This window comes from Dermacentor silvarum, chromosome 9 (assembly GCF_013339745.2).
Source record: "Dermacentor silvarum isolate Dsil-2018 chromosome 9, BIME_Dsil_1.4, whole genome shotgun sequence".
NCBI lineage: Eukaryota > Metazoa > Arthropoda > Arachnida > Ixodida > Ixodidae > Dermacentor > Dermacentor silvarum.
Genome location: NC_051162.1, coordinates 132,431,311 through 132,448,792, shown reverse-complemented (window position 1 = coordinate 132,448,792; position 17,482 = coordinate 132,431,311). Strand labels below are relative to the sequence as shown.

The window sequence follows — 17,482 nt, the reverse complement described above, 5'->3', positions numbered from 1 at the left end:
GAATCGTATTCGATTCGGTCTCAAAAATTCGCACACCCCTAGTTAAAACAAATGCTTTCCGTGGCTTCAGTATCGGTTGGTTTCACAAAGCTGTAGCACTCGTACTGCGTCGTCTGCTTCTGTTCTGAACAACAGCAGACGGCACACACAAACAGACACTGCCGTCTTCCAGTTTTTTTGCGTGCACCGGGTTATAGATGGCGTGAGTGTGTACAGTTTGGTAAGGGACGACTAAACGCCGTTTTTTTTCAGTGATCAAGCTTAGTGCGTAACGCCTTGTGGCTGGCTGTCTGGATTTGCAAGCGGCTGCCGCCGAATGCACATCTCCGCGGGAGTTCGGTACAATGCTGCGAGCTGCTGCTTTGACAGATGACGGCGCCATTGCATCGCAGTGTGTGTACGCGGCCGTGCAGTGGCGCAAAAAAAAAAAAAAAAAAAAAAAAAAAAAAATGAGGAGAGCGGCCTCCTTGTCATTCAGGGCGGCGGCAAAGTGGGTCGCACTCACGTACTGATGGGATTGGGCGGTGACGGAGACGGTCGCTGGGATCAATACGTGCTCGCTAACAACAAGAGAAAAAAAGGGCCCAAATACACTCGGGGGGGGGGGGGGGGGGGTGAGGGCGAGCGGGCACATTTGGAGTCCTTTTTGTTTTCTTTTATGCCTCTACGCGTACGTCCTTCCGCCAGCTCTGGTGCCCAAAGGGTTGATGAAATGCTGTTTCGTCTCGAGTACCCCATAATCGAGAGTGTGTGTGCAGTTATAGCCATCGACCGTCGTCCCAGATACCGGTTGTTGCATGGTACTCGTCGCTGAAGCGGTTTGCTCTTGTCCCTCAATACGGAGCGAATCTGCATTTTTATCGGGATTCGTTTGGGTGCCTCGTAAACACCAACTCGCCCAAGAAGAAGTTATTTTGTCGTAACATCAGATATGAAAGAAATAAGAAAACAAAACACAAACAAAGGGGGCTTCTACAAATGCAAAGCATGCGTTGCCTCCCAAGTCTGTGTTTTATAATTGAAATGAAAATGGATTAGACACGGTGAGCTGTCGTCAAACTAAGAAACACAATACTTTCTCGAGTACTCGCCTGATGTGCGCCACTTACGGTTCATTACCGTCATTATATCTCGCTTAAAATTTATTTACTTGGCATCCCCAGTGCAGAGAAGTGTTCTATCCTTATCAATATGTATTTATACCGTATTGCACCTAATTCTATGCAGTAATAAATTTGTATTAGTGCCCTGGTGCTTGTGGTCGACGACTTGTTTCGCGCAACTCGACAACAGCAACAGCCCTCATGTCTTGAAGCCACGAGGTAGCGTACAATGGCTTATTGGTCACTTGCACGATCCTTATTTCACGTGCTATATACGTAACGCCTCCAGTTAAAATAATGTGCCAAATCCGCCGCCATGGCCGTGAATGGCGCTAGATAACACTCCTATAGTGCTAGATGTATATTGTAGTAAGTACGCACAAATGCATAAGAAATTGAACAGAGTAATTGCTGCCGCTGTGGCTTAATGGTGAAGCACGGAACGCGCAATCACGAAGATGCGGGTTCGACTCCCACCGGTGGCAACTTATATTTTCATTCACTTTGATTTTCCTTATTTGTATATTTCAAATAATAAGGACAGTTAATGTTTCCTATGCTTTCCTTGGTTTCCTTGTCTTTTTTCTTCATGAGGTGGTGCGGAAGTTGATGAACCAAATTAAGACCACAAGTAGCAGAATGTAGAAGTTAGTGTTTTTGTGCGGTTAAACAAACAATTAAGCAAAAAAAAAATGTTTGCAGCCCCGAAGGTTTTACTGGCATAAGCAGTTACCTTAAAGAAGTTGTTATTGCTGGCTTAGCTTAACTCACTGCTTTTGCAAAAGGATCGTTTTCGCTGCGTTGTTTGTGGACGCTCAGGCTCGGTTTCTGGACAAGATTTGCCCTTTTCTGGCCTTCGATTAGTCCATATTTGGTACTTAATACGCCAATTAAGAGTGTCTCGAATCCTTGAAGATTTGCACACTATATCGTAAGATGTTGGATCTTATTTCCGTATCTCTTCCCGTTCGCCCAGAACTACTGTTCAAGTTTGGTGAAATGAGCGTGACGTTACGTTACTTTACTTCACATACGTTAATCACACACCAATCTCGTTTTGTAGGACTTCTTACCACATTAATTTGCGAAGCTTCGCGGGCATTTCAGAGAACAGTTCAAGCATGGTGGTTACTTAAAGTAATATTTCTCCCATGTGTTGATGACCAGAAATCACTTTAGTTTATAAGAATGTAATAATTTTGATACGCGCGGTGCGTTTTTTGGTTGCTATTACATTTTCATAGTGAATAATATTTCTTCTTTGTGGTAGAATCAATTTTATCGGCATGAAATTTTACAACTTATAAAATGTGTCGCAGATACCTCCACGTCACAAAATGCACTGGTACTTTATTGTTAGACATCTACGTCTTTGCATTTTGCATTGCTGGTGGAATTAAAATTAATTATATTCTGCGGTTTCACTTGCCAGAACCACGACTTGATTATGAGTCTCGCCGTAGTCTCCTGTTTAATTTCGACCACCTGGGGTTCCTCAACGTGCGCCCAATGCGCGGTACACGGGCTTTTCTTGCGTTTCGCCCCCATCGAAGCGCAGCCATCGCTGGTATATCCTTACGTGTCATTTGTATATTGCTTCGAGTGTTTATATACTGTTTTGTGTTCTTATGTGATCTTTCCTGTCGCTTCCACACTCGCAATGTGCTAGATATGGTGACGCTGACCTGCTTTTTCTGCATACGCTCCCCTCTTATGTCACACCCCAAAAGGTGACCTTTAAGGGTTCAAAAAGTTATGATGGTGATGGTGGTGGTGACTACGATGATGGTGATGATTCTCACCAAAGCACACTTCGCCCGACTCTTCTTGTGCTGTGGTCATATATGGCGGGTGCTGCTTGGAGCATGCATTTAGCAATAACAACCCGCTGTCTCGAACCATCAGTGGTCGCGCCGTTAAATCGGGAACGAGGGCGACATGTGGCGCTTGGTTCTCGACACCCCGAGTTTAGCCTGGCTTCTGTTTAGTTAGCGTCGCTGCTGATTGACAGCGGTGGCCTCCCTACATCGCAGGCTGGCCGTGCATGTTTTAGTTATTCAGTGTGGGCCGCACTCTGCTCTTGTTCTGTTATTGCTTGTTACCGTTTTACGCTCCGTGTTACGCCGGTTTATGCGCTTATCTTATCGTCTGTTTCCACATGCGCGTCTGTTTTCGCTTCATCGGCCTCGACGTTCTACTAACGCCGTCTGCCGTACGTTGGCGATGGCGGTGAATATAGGTAAAAGCAACGCGATCACGCGTGACCTGCTGAGGGCGACACGTTGTGCAACGTCAACGCCGAGGCATCTCATTGCGTGACATGAATTTTGTAAAGGTAGCGAGAAAAGTGATGTCGCAATCGGGCAACGTTCATTTGCGCGGTAGTGCTGAAACTTACGCGTGTTAAATATGTACTCTATGCCCAGACATACCCGCGACCTCGAGCACAGTGTCCATCTGAGCATCCTATTTACGCCTCTTTTCTAACCCTAATTGTCCTGTTCGCAAGTAAGGCGACGGACTGAAAATTAATTTCTCGAAAAAATTCGTTTTGTTATAGCCGGTAGAAGGATCACGATTTGGACATGAAAGGGCGAAGAAGGAACTTGGTATGGAGCGAAATATCAAAACATACGCAGATACTTTTAGTTTGTCCCGCACACTGTAGAAGGCAACAGTGAAAAAAAAAAGAAAAAGAAAAGAAAAAAAATACAATAAACTGAAAGTTTATCTGAACGAGAACTGCAGATATAATTTTATTAAAACATTTTTTTTTCTTTTCGTGTACACTGAAATACAAATTTTTCTTGATTTTAACGAAATCGGTCCCTATACGATTGAGTGAAAAACTTTTTGAAAATATTGTCATAAATATATTCTGAGCGAAATGAATGTTGTTCGTTTGTTTGCTATCTTCAATCATCATGTATGTGAAGTTTCTCTCCCTATACGTAAGTGTTGCCAGACATATGCACGAGCCAATGCAGTCTTAATTTCTTAAAAAGCTTGAGCTGCTCACAGGGCGAGTCATGCCACTGCGAGCATGGCTACAGTATATACCTGCATACTGGAAAACAGTTGATGCTCGATTGTGCGGCGTATATAGGCAAGGTGTCTTGTCGCTTCTCGTACGCTCTGAGTATGCTTGCATGATCTGTTACAAACCGCATCGCAGCATTCGACTCTATCGTACTATCTGAAAGCTGCAGGCGCGTGAGAGGAGCACAAGTTACCTCCACGAGGGAGTGAATTAAGTATGTTTACTTCGGTAGAATAACGGGCGGAAAAGACCATCGTCATCAGAAAGTGTTTGCTGAACTACAGAAAAAGGGAGAAGCAGAAAACCGTAGAAAACTTTAAAGGTGTGTCACTGATATTGACGTACGTTCTTCTGCTTCTTCTTCTTCTTTTTTTCTAAGTTTACAGTATGTATGTAATAGTCGTAGGGTACAGAATATTACTAGAGACGTGTACTACAATATAGAGGACGTAGAGAATAGAGGCAATCACAAACAGCGCTGGCAAAGAAATCTTCGCTTTACATAAAATATATGTATTCTCAAGAGTTATAGCTAAATTCAGGCGAGGTAGACACTAATGCAACGGAGATATATTTAGACCTTTGAGCGGACAGTATAAGAATTAGGTGCGCGAAACATTATTATTCTATTATTATTTGAAGCACTTCCCTCTCCTTCTTGTAGGATATCCAGTGCAAACCGTATTCGTACCCCCGCCCCTCTCTCTCTCCCCCTCTTTCGCTTCCCCTTCTTCCTTCCCCCAGCGTAGGGTAGCCAACCGGCTTGAATGATTAACATCCCTGCCTTCCTTATATATATATATATATATATATATATATATATATATATATATATATATATATATATATATATATATATATATATATTATTCGAAGGAAACTGTGATAGGAGAGCTGCAGTGCTCAAGAGAAAGACATACATATAAGGAAAGGCAGGCAGGTTAACCAGGTTGCACCTGGTTTTCTACCCTACACTGGGGGAGGGGTGGTGGTAATACGAAGATAAAAAGAAGGGAATACAGGGGATGCACCCGTCCAATATTTCACTGCACGTTCGAAGACGGTCGCAGATTCACAGCGGCAAGTCGTCTTTACTATACTGGCTTTCTTTTGCGTTTGTAATGGCTCTGTCGTCCTATCGACTTAGGGCAGCTCGCAGTCGTTTGAGTTCTTCCTCAAAAGAAGGGCAGTAGCAGACGGTGTGGTCTCTGGTCACGTCGCACTTACAGAATTTTGTACGAGGAGCCTTCAGTCTTGCGATGACTTGACGTTCGTGAACTGCACGTGTTCCGTCCACGAACGGCACAGTATAAGGTTACCGCGCAACGAGATAAACCAGGTGACAGTCGACAGCGCAACGATGTGTCAAGCTATATAGTGAAGGCGGGACGCTTAAGGTTTAACGATGCGTGCTTTGCAGATGTTTTGCATATGTGTAAAGCTAGGCTCATCTGGCGAATTTCACAGCAAAAACTTGAGGAGGGGCCAAATGGCACGCGTCCTGTGATGTTTTGGCGTCCTCGATCCAGTTTATTTCTCAAGTATTACTTTTATATACAACTTTCTTGCGAGAACAAGTACCGCGCACTTGCATGCCATCACGAGTGCCAGTGGCGAGGCTATTTACTCATTACTGCGATGTATTATGACAAACGTTATAGCATGTCTTTAACAACATCTTCGCGCCAATTCGCTCCTTTTCCGTACGCACATAAATATATCTGACCACTGGCAATGCCATCGCATTGGCTCCAACACTTTGCGCGAGCAGAGACGACCGAGATAGATTTTATTCGTATATATGCTGCGTGCCGTGCACATGCCGTTGGCTGGTTTTAAGCGCCCGACGTCGCGTGTTTACGCACATGCATCCGTATATACTAACCGCGCGATATGCGGCAACGGTGATGCTGACGTCATCGCTGCGTTGAGAGCGCTGCAGCTATACCGTATAGAAGGCGTGTACAGCTCCTGTACCGAACTTCCGTGTTGCGGGCGTCGTTACCCTGCAGTGTTTCAGGCGCGCGCCCCTCCGATCTCGTCCACAGCTGCCTCGGTGCGCGACAAGTTGCGATGCACGGAGCAGCGGCTGAGCGCGAAGTTATTTATCCGGAGAGCTGTGCCTGACGTCAGATAGAATAGAATTTATCGTAGCTGCAGTCGATTTGTGACGTAATCAGTCTTCCTCACCCCCCTGTTCGTTTTTCAATTTTATTTGTACGCGCTGTCCGCGAACAAATCGCGGTGCGAGACAGATACGTATCTCCGAACGTCTGAACTTCCGCGTGTGTTTCACTCAGAGGTGACCGGACATTTATTTCGCGCGTATTGCTTCGTGCAACTTTCTGTGCATGCTCCGTAAACTCTGCAGCTCGTAACAGAGTTCTTTGAGTGGCCCGTATACTGGTGGTCCGGCGGTACATGAGACAACGCATTAAGAAAGGTTATAGGTGAATAACAGCACCGCCGGCACGTGGCGTATAATCTTTCGCATGCAGTTGGTGTTTGAGTTACGTCTTGCATTCTAAAGATTTTCGTTTCTATTATCAGCTACTCGGGGTTCATCCTGTAGTATACCGTCGAACCCGGATATATCGAATCTGAAGAGAATAAAAAAAAGTTGGATGTATAAGTATTTCGACATATAAAATAAAAAATTCATGCAAAAATTTTCGAGGAGATTTTACTGCTGCTCGTTATACACAATAATTCGTTATATGTGCGGTCGATATATCCGGGCTCGACTGTAGTAGGTCGCGTTTGCTCAGCAGTGAAATTTGATATCACATGGTGTGGTGCGCCTCACGTGGGCATTTTCTGTGTATAGGCATTCTTTGCCGCGCCAATGTACGTGTACAGAAATCGCACTCGGCTTGTGACATCGAGATGCATCGGAGCGACGGTCCTTTGACCATAGCTAAAATAGACGTTAATAAGGGCGTTTCGAAGTTTGCTAGTCGACGCGTGGCGGCCCACCGTAGTTGCTTTAGTGACATTGGCGTTGGGCTGAAGTACGAGGTCGTTGGCTCGAACCCTGGCCGCTGCCGCCGCATTCCTATGGGGGCGAAATGCAAGAACGCCCGTGTAACGTGCATTGGGGTCACGTTAAACATCCCCTGGTGGTCGAAATGATTCCGGAGTCCCCCTCTAAGGCGTACCTCATAAACAGATCCTGGTTTTGGCACGCAAAGCTTTAGAATTTTTTTTTAATTTTAGTCGGCGCGTACCGATGTGAGCACCATGAAGACACAAGCCTGAGAAGAGCTTCGCTGTTGCATCAAATGTGCCGTTTACAAACACCTGCCCTGGAAGGCTTCCGGTTTCGCCGATTACCGCCCGCTAAACTCGGCAGTGGCAAAGCCAGCAGTGCGCCAGTATGTCCCAGTTAACGTTAGCCAGGCTGTTTGAAGAGAAAAAAAAAGAACTATTTAAAAAAACACGATCCAAGATACAATACAATAAGAGCTGCGGTGCTCGGTCGTGAGAGCTGTGTCTTTTTAATTTATTTCTCGTCGAATAGCTTGGCTAACGTTAGCTGGGAGACCCTATACAGGTAGAAGTCTGCATGTTTCTAACAATTTTCTGAATAAATTTCTCGGTAAAGTACACGCAAATACATTGCAGTATGTACCTTAAAGTAATTAAATAGTTCATTACCATATTTAATTAATGTATTACGTATTTTAATCTCTTGCGCAAGTATGTCTTCCCCTTCGAGTAATGCAGCTCAAGGACTTGAGCCATGCTATCTGCCACAGGCGATGTTTAAAATTCTGTATAGAAAGAAAGAAGCTGCGCTCTCTTGCTAGCAAAACTTCCGGGGTGCTCGTTCTGTTGCAAGTCTGCCCATTTAGTTTTGTTCCCATTCCTTTTTTTGAACACCTACGGCAAACTAGCGCGGATAATGATAATAAATGACAATAAAGCAATGAGGAAACCATCAGTCATATATCGGCTGCTCTAAGCGGCCGCGACTCGAAGCTAATCCCCGCTTTGCGAAATCGCGCAATTGCCACGTGGCGGTCGCTTCGGCGGACTGACGCGCTTGTGGGCTACGTCGACGTCATCGCACACCGGCTGTACACGTATATACCGTAAGCATATAGTTGCGCGTCCGTTCTTTTCCAACTGTCACGTAAAATTAAAATTGAACCGCTTGTCTGTCGTTGTGCTTCCTGTAGTTGTGAATCGCTCGTGCGTTTTGATGCAAATAATTGTGGTTAAAACCACCTTGTCAGTAATTAAAATGTCACTTAATGATCGTTTGGGTCAGTTTGAAAGAGACGGTATCAAATGTAGAAAGTCGTGGACATGGCTCGGGGACACTCAAAACAAGTGTTTCCGACGAACTAACTTTACGTGCAGCTTGGCATTTTTGGTCCGCGAAGTAAGCTGGACCCGGCGTTGAGAGAATCTGCTGTCCTTCATGAATTCTGTTTAGGTGACAATTAATGAAGAAAAGGAAGACCACCGCTACCTAAGCTATAGTGTTGCCAAGTTTCCGCTGCAATGACATTCAAATTTTCTATATATTGAATTCAGGAATTATTTCTTTAATTTGATAAAATTCAGCGATTGAAGACATGTAGATAACACAAGCATTCATAATTGCGTTATCATGCCGGAGATACTAGACAGGAACATCTAAAAATAAGTTTTTTTTTTATTTCGTATGATGTGGCACATGGTTGCGTCGAGAATAACTGTTTGTTCGCTGCATTTCGCCAACAGCTTAGTTTAAGAAACCAAAGAGGAGTTCTATGAACGAGTCTTTCTCGTCCTATTGACGAACGCTGTAAGTTAGTGTCGCCATTATTTTGTGATAGTCTACTTAAACAACGTTTATTTACATATCCTGAACCTGCCAGATATGGTTGCAAATTCGCTCAAAATCCTCTAAAAAAAAAAAAAAAAGCAGCTTGCTAGAAACGCACTTTCTGTTCTAAACTATAGTCTATACACAGGGGACCCTGATCATGAGAAATAAATTTACAGAAGAATAAAATTGGGGTGGATCGAGTCAATATGGCAGGCATCGCCAAATCCTGACTGGGAGCTTACCACTGTCGTTGAAAAGAAAAGTGTACAATCATTGTATTCTACCGGTATACTATAACATATGGGGCAGAAACTTGGAGGTTAACAAAGGAGCTCGAAAACAAGTTAAGGACCGCACACAGAACGATAGAACCAAAAATGTTAGGCCTAACGTTAAGAGACAGGAAGAGAGCGGTGTGGATCAAAGAACAAACGGGGATAGCCGATATTCTAGTTGACATTAAGCGGAAAAAATGGAGCTGGGCAGGCCATGTAATGCGTAGGATGGATAACCGGTGGACCATTAGGGTTACAGAATGGGTACCAAGAGAAGGGAAGTGCAGTCGAGGACGGCAGAAAAACTAGGTGGGGTGATGAAGTTAGGAAATTTGTAGGCGCAAGTTGGAATCAGCTAGCGCAAGACAGGGGTAATTGGAGATCACAGGGATCACGTGGGCATAAATATAGGCTGATGATGATACTGTAAGCTATAGAAGTTGTAGCGCAGAACAGTAGGCAGTTCCATCATGATATTTCTCTATTGCTGCGGGGTGCCCCTTGTTGCTTTTAGTATGTAGTCTGCTTTCAAAGCGCAAGAAAAAAAAAAATAAAAAGCAGAAAGACAGTTATGCGAAAGTCGTAAGTATATTAAAACGCGGTGGAAGGTTCTCGCCCTGACCCAAATTCATTATTTTGTGTGATCTCTTTAAAGCGTTTTCAGAAAGAGCGTCATTTTACACGAAGACTTACCTGTTTTAAAACTTGTATGAGGAATTATTCGTTAATATTTCTTTTTTTTTTCGAAACCTTGCTCTGTCACGCCAATGGCATATTAACTTTATATCTGTTGAAATCCGAACTGCTACAAATTTAATCATTGCGCAGAATGTATACAGGGTGTTTTATTTTATCGCTAACATAACTTTTAAGTCACCCGTAATATGTAGCACATTTCTACTTTTTGAACTAGATTGCTCTCAGAGGCAGACATTATTCGCAGAAAAAATTAAATGAATATTTGACTAATTAGCACATTTTCCTAATTAACGTTTAAACTAATTACTTTACACCACTTATTGCAATTTATGAAATGTATCCGGTGACATTTAGAGTCATATATCGAACCGCATATATGGTAAAACTCAATCATTTAATTCAGCTGCATTACCTAAAGCAATTAAGCTCTAGAATGATCTTCTTGACAACGTAATTTTTTTTCTCACCTTGGTCAGTTCAAAAAACACCTCTGCCAGCATTTATCGCTTTAGTATTGCCCTATTTGTGGTTTTCTGCTGTACTACATTTTTTTCAGTTGCTTTAAATGTTGTTTTATTTTGTACTACGGTCTCACTTGTACTTAGTTATCCGTTCTTGCCATTTTCGCGTTTGCTTTGTTTTTTTAATTTCCTGGAGTATTTTTACGCCCTTGTTTGAATCAACCTTGTGTTTATTTTCTGTATTTACCTTGTACCGCGTCTCTTGTACCGTTACTGTGGTTTATTATTTTGCACTGTATTTCTACTGATATGCCCCCTCACCCAATGCTATTCGGGGCCTGTGAGGAATAAATAAATAAATAAATAAATAAATAAATAAATAAATAAATAAATAAATAAATAAATAAATAAATAAATAAATAAATAAATAAATAAATAAATAAATAAATAAATAAATAAATAAATAAATAAATAAATAAATAAATAAATAAATAAATAAATAAATAAATAAATAATAAATAAATAAATAAATAAATAAATAAATAAATAAATAAATAAAAATATTCACTTGGAACGAATTCTGAGTGTGTCACCAGTTTCGAGATATACGTCCCAAAGTTTTGCGACGAAATTCATTGGTGTTCCAGTAACTATCCAGCTTCAGTGCATAAAAACACGTTTTGTTAAAAAAGTAAGTGGAACGACAGCGCACTTTATGGCATGTATGACGGCGCTTATCTCAAAACTGGTGCTAGTTGCAAAATTCGTTCCAAGTGTGGATGTGCTTTGTGACATCACTGGCTTCAATTCGTATATTGCAATAAGTGCGCTAAAGTAATCAGCTGATGACATGTTAATTAGTGAAATTTTGTTTACTAGTCAATTATGCGTATTTATTTCCAGTGTAGGTAATGTATACCTCTTCGGGTCCCAGCTTAATAAGTAGGTATGTGCTAAATGTCGTAAGCGATTAAAAAAAAAGAAATATGTTAACATTAAAGTAAACTCCGGTATATAAAAATTAAAAAAAAGTTATGAAATGGCAGATTTTCGACTCATCATTTTTATTTTGCGTTACATGAAGGCCTTCACCTCGATGCCTTAAACAAGAAGAAATAAATAAATAAAAAGATACTGGCAAGCCTCGGAGCGCCCCAAATAGTTTAACATAATAGTTTTTCTACAACCTGTTTAGGTTTCGTTTTCCAAAAGGTGACTGTGTCGTGACGTCATGATGTAGAAGGTGGTCACGTGGGTCACATTCTGACGCTCGCTCAGGCTCGATGTAGTAGCACTGCGGACGACCGAGCGAGATGCAGTCATTATATCTTGAAGAGCTTCATTCCTTCAAATTGGTCGTCCGTACAGTTCGACATTTCTCTATGTGATTATCTTTTCTTTCTCCTGATCGAGAAATGAAGGGACCGAATGTTAACACAGTTTTGAAGGTGTTGCTACAACTTCGCAGTCTTATCTCGGCGACTAGCTAGCCTAAACACCTTCGATCTTAAAGAATAGTTGCCGTATGAGTGCTTTGAACTTCATAGTATAGGCACGCCGAAGAGCTCATATGTGTGGTAACAACGCGCCATTTACTTTTTTCGAGGGTCAGAGAACCTTTTCCTGTAATTTACGTTTTTCTCAACACTGCATCTGTGGCCTTTCAAATTTCCTAATTTTCTTTCTAGCGCCGAAGATGTGAGGAACGTGAAATAATGGGTGATGTTCCTGCGCCATATTTCCAGCTCGTTTTATTCCAAGGTGACGCGACAATGCCGTCGTCTGTTGTAGCTGCATCTGCAAAATCTGGAGTAACGTGATGACAGAAAAAAAAAAATAAAATTCTATCGGCATTCGCTTCGAAACGGGGCGGCGACAAATAGTCACCTCGCCTGCTTGAACTAATCAGGTTTTCCGACATCTATCGCCGTCTAGCATTTGGCCTATCTCTCCTTGATCTTTTCCCTATTCATTAGACCATCTATCTCTATTCTGGAGTTATATGCCTCTAATGACTCCGGTTGTATCCTTCCCCTCACCGTATTTTTTCACCAATACTCTAAATAACTCTCGCTTATCTCGACCGCTGACATGTTACTGCTTCCATACGCTTCGAATGCCGGCGCTTATTCTGGAAGGTGTACGTTCCCCGCGCGAGTCTCGCTATGCGCGAATATCTTGCCATTCCACTATACACGATGTGCCGAAGTCGTGTCCGGGCCTTTGCTGCAGCACACGCGCACGTACACGCCCGATCCTGTTGCGAGCGAGCGTGATGCGCCCCCACGCCGAGTCACTATGCTTTTCTTTTTTTACAGGAATGTTGCTTTCACCGCCGTGCATCCCAATGAGTTGACAGGATCGTGCAGGCGTCGGTGATACATCGACTGTAGGCGACCTTTGGGATGACTGCGTGCGGACTCCGCGGCGCTTTCGCGAAATAAGATTGATTGTCCTGCAGCGTGCCATCGCGTCGGGCGCCTTGACCACGTGATCTTTCGTTCTCGTTCACGTGTTTGTTTTGTCTTTACCCGTGCTCGTATCGTCACCCTTATAGGTTATACGGCTACGCATGAGGTCGCGGCATTTTGAACAAATCCTTCGGGAGGTTAGCGGCACGCGTTGGAATTCCATCTTTCGCATTCACTGTTCGCCGGAACGGCTCAAGTTATGCGTATGGATTACCGGCACCGACCCATTCAAGTTAGCGCGTTACACGATGGTTAACAGCAGTAGTGCAAAAGAGCGGTTTAGGAAGAGTTCACGTGAACAGATCGGTCCGTCTCTTTCTGATCTTCGTTGGTATGCCGCTCACGCTATATATATATATATATATATATATAATATATATATATAGATATATATATATATAGTGTATATAGTATATATATATATATATATATATATAATATATATTGTGTTTGGTATTTTCTTAACCAGCACTTCGAAATCTAGTGATGCCGACATGTGAATAATTAGCAAAACACTGCAGCATCATTTCGAATGATGATAATGATAGCCACGTGCTAACAATGCATACTGGCTGTTTGTCATTCAAATGTTGTTAAGATATGCGATTTCTCGAGGTGAAAGTGCAATAGAAGGTGAGCTGACGCACGAGCTATCGAATTTCCTTATAAAATCTGCCTCAATGATTTCACGTGTCAGCTGCGAATTATGCCTAGCCAGCACTTCGCTTTTGTCAAAATAGGGCTTACACCCATGATCACGGCAATGAATGCCCAGATGACCCTGTATCGTGTTGTATACGTTGTTATGGTGTTCCCTGAGACGATCGTTTATGCACCTGCCGGTCTGTCCCACATACTTTTTTCCACAGGAAAGAGGTATCATATACACCACGCCAGTGGTGCAGGACACTAACGGATTCCTGTGTTTCACAGTACATCGCCCACGCCTGGTTTGCGAACCAAACCTGCAAAGTTTCGATAGTTTTTCCGGAGCTGAAAAAACCACCGCTACACCAGCGCGTTGCCCTACTCTCTTCAGTTTGTGGGATACATCATGTATATACGGAAGTACTGCAAGTTTTTTCTTTTCCACTGGCGGACGTGGTGCACGATTGTTTTCACCCAGCTTGATTTGCTTACAAAGTTTTTCCGCGACTGCTGATATTAAAGCCTTCGTGTATCCGGCAGATAACAAGCGGTCAACCTGCGCATCAAAACTTATTTGCATTGAATGCGGACATGACCTTCTGAGGGCATTGACCAGGCACACATTAATGATTCCTCTTTTAACTAATTTCGAATGTGCTGACTTGAAAGAGAGAAGCGGTTTCCCGCTCCTCGGTTCAAAGGACCAGCACAAGTGTCTACTGGACACGCACAGCTTGACGTCCAAAAACCTTAGAGAGTTATTTTCAGGTAGCTCATGCGTCAGCTCTAACGGATGCAGGTTTTGCCTGAATACATCTAACACTTTCCCTGCAGCCTGCTCAAACACCTCCTCTGGACATTCGATAAGAACTAAAAAATCATCTACATATCTGCAGACTTTAGCGACTAAGGACATATCAAGACAAGTCTGAATGGTGCGGTCTTTTTTTGCGAGGTAAATATCACTGAGGACAGGCGCAAGACATGAACCTATGCAAATTCCACTTTTTTGAATGTACTGGCTCTCTTCCCAAGAGACAAAGGTCGATTTAAGGTAAAATGTCAACATTTCCAAAAAGCCACTGACCGCAACTCCTGTCTCGTTCTGAAATGCTATCGATCCAAAGTTGTCGATGCATCCTTCTACACATTTTAGCATCTCGTCGTGTGGTAGGGAATAATACAGGTCTTCACATCGATAGAAAAAGCCCTGAGAGCCTTGTTATATATATATATATATATATATATATATATAATATATATCTATTGTGTTTTTGGTTATTTCTTTATACCGCACTTCGAAGCTAGTGATGCCGGAGCCTCTAAGAGGCGCGAACATCTCCTTACATGCATCTATTAATAAAAGAAAAGTTGACGAAAATGTACGTAGTGAAAAATAAAATAAAGACAGACAGCTAGCTGGCAAAAGCACACAGTTTAATTAATTCGAATGGAGGCATCCGTTTCTTTTTATAATTATTTTACTTCTGTAAAAAAATTGTGAGTGCACCGCACTGACTTCATGGGCGTTGGCTGCAATTGGGCGTCCCGGTGAACTGGCTGGAGCGAAGAAGTGGAGGCATTTATTTTCTCTAGCGGTGGCCTGTGTTGACATATTCACAAATTGGTGTTGTCCTCCCTTTCGTCCGGGGTTCCGGAGCAGTGCTTTATCAACCGCAAGCACCATGTAACAAATGGTTTGCCACAATCCTGAGGGATATTTAATCAGTAAGCTCTGAAAATGAGATGCAGTAGGAACAACGTTCGATCTGGAAGGCAATCGTAGAAAAAAAATATTAACGACAGAAGCGTACTTTCAACGGAACCAACAAATTCTTTTAGTTTAAAAATAATTTTCTTTATGTCTATACGCTGAAAAACAAAGTTCGCCGCGGTAGCCCAGTAGTTATGGCGTTGCGCTCCTGAGCTCGAGGTTCTGGGTTCGATCCAAGCCGTGGCGGCCACATTTCGATGGAGGCGAAATGCAAAAACGATCGTGTACTTAAATTTAGGTGCAGGTTGAACAGCCGCAGCTGGTCAAAGTTAGTTAGGAGTGCACACTACGTCGTAATCAGACCGTGGTTATGACACGTACAACTCTGGACTTTTTTCTTTTGAAATACAAGGTTTTTTCTTCATTTTGAGGGAATTAGTCCTTATACAGGGCAAAGGGAAAATTTATTCATTAATACTGGACACGAAGTGTTTTGCTCATTTCAATTAATATTTGCGTGCGGCTTCACCATTCAAGTAAGCGTAGGCAGACAGATATAATATGCGCGAGTGAATAAGTCTTAATTTAGAAAAAAAGTAAATAAATAAATAAAGTTAGGGGCAGCTTCACACTAGTGGTGCGAAGACTGGGCAAACAGCGAAGCTGGCCACCCCACCTAGCTTTATCTCGGTTCGGCCAAGTTCTTGCGAGGTTATGCTTCGATACTCGGCCACGTATTGCGCAAGGTCACCCCGGAATCATCGACAGCCCAAGGAGCAACGAACACTCGATCATTAAAGTATCGGGACGCTCAAGCGCTTTTCCTCGGTTTCGCGGGCTCGTAACTCCGGATCTTCTGAGAATCAGCGACGTTTCGCCGCAGCTTCGGTGGCGCGATACTCGGGATCGGACCGAAGTCGTATCACTCGCTCTCGAGTAGCGGCGCGGCGGCTTTCGCGCCGCGCTTCCTCTTCTTCGGGAGTGACGCTCTTCTTTGGCCACCCCATCTTCGCGGCGATGTGCCCGGCGCGGAGACGGCAGGGCTTTTGTGTCGCCGCGGCGGTGACGCGGAGCTGTATATCCCGTGGGTCGGCGCAGTGACGTCACGGCTTAGCTCCGCCTCTATGCAGCCGCGACCACTCCGCACGGCGCGGTGACGTCATGGCTCGGCAAAGCTAAGGCGAAGCGATGCGGCGCGCGCGATGACGTCACGGCTCACGTAGCTGTGGCGCAGCTCGGCGCGGTCGGCGCAGCTAGGACGAAGCGTTGCTAGATGACGCATGGTGACGTCATCGCCAGGCGGAGGTTTTGCGGCGTACACTTGACGGACCATCCTCGAGCTTAAACAGCTTCGCCAGTTCACAGGGGTATGTGCTATTGCGCTTGGACCCTTTCTGCACTACCACCAGGATCGGCCCACATTTCGACGTTACACCTGACGGCAAACGGCCAGAATAAACATATTCGCTGTTAAAGAAGATTCAGCTACTTATCGGACCAGTCATGCCAATCAGAGGAGTTAACCCTTAGATGGGTCGCATTGTGCCCGGGTCCACCTGTCGGAATTCTCACGTGTTCCTTGTGCAGCGTGTTCATCTATACTCTGTTACAACCGCATCGCAGCATTTGACTCTTTCGTACTCCCTGAAAACTGAAGTCATTAAGGAAGTAAAGGTTACTCCCTTAAAGGCGTCAACTATGTAACAAAACTGTTCCGTAATATCACAGGAGTAGCCATCCGTAGAATATTTTAGTAAATGTGCGAATGAGTGGTAAACAGAAGAAAGCAAAAAAACATTATGACGCTAAAATCGCCACGTTTTTTCTATGTGCGTGCGTGCGTGCGTGTTTGTGTGCGTATGTGTTGTCGTCACATAAAATGTTTACAGCCTTCACCTGGGCTTGCCACACGCGCCTGCCTGCGCACGGTTTACCCACTCACTTCTTCCGCCACGTAAGAAACTTTTTATTTATTTGTTTGTTTGTTCATTTATTTATTTGTTCGGTTTGTTTCTTTACACTACTTAGGGCTACAGCCAGAGTGGAACACTTGTACACGAGGAAATGAAAAATAAATTGTCGCTATTGTACAGGCATGTAATCAACACATCGAATAACACGGATACAAATCTCTGGAAAGATTGGCAAATAATTATGGTCAATCGTGTCTACGATCTGGTCCGGGTTGGTAAGGTACGCGGGTCAGCCGATAATGAATTTTATGTACGTTAAGGTTTGTGTAAAGGTAGTTT

At 43.5% G+C, this 17,482-nt stretch overlaps 1 protein-coding gene and 1 long non-coding RNA gene across 4 annotated transcripts in view; both read left to right on the top strand.

Annotated features, from left to right (window-relative positions):
- LOC119464380 (protein kinase C-binding protein NELL2) overlaps positions 1–17,482 on the top strand; it is a 104,578-nt gene that overhangs the window by 11,181 nt on the left and 75,915 nt on the right. The gene's annotated exons all lie outside the window — the stretch shown is intronic.
- On the top strand, positions 4,322–17,320 carry LOC125940275 (uncharacterized). Its single transcript, XR_007463506.1, has 2 exons — positions 4,322–4,465; positions 17,259–17,320. It is a non-coding gene; the product is annotated as an uncharacterized LOC125940275 (long non-coding RNA).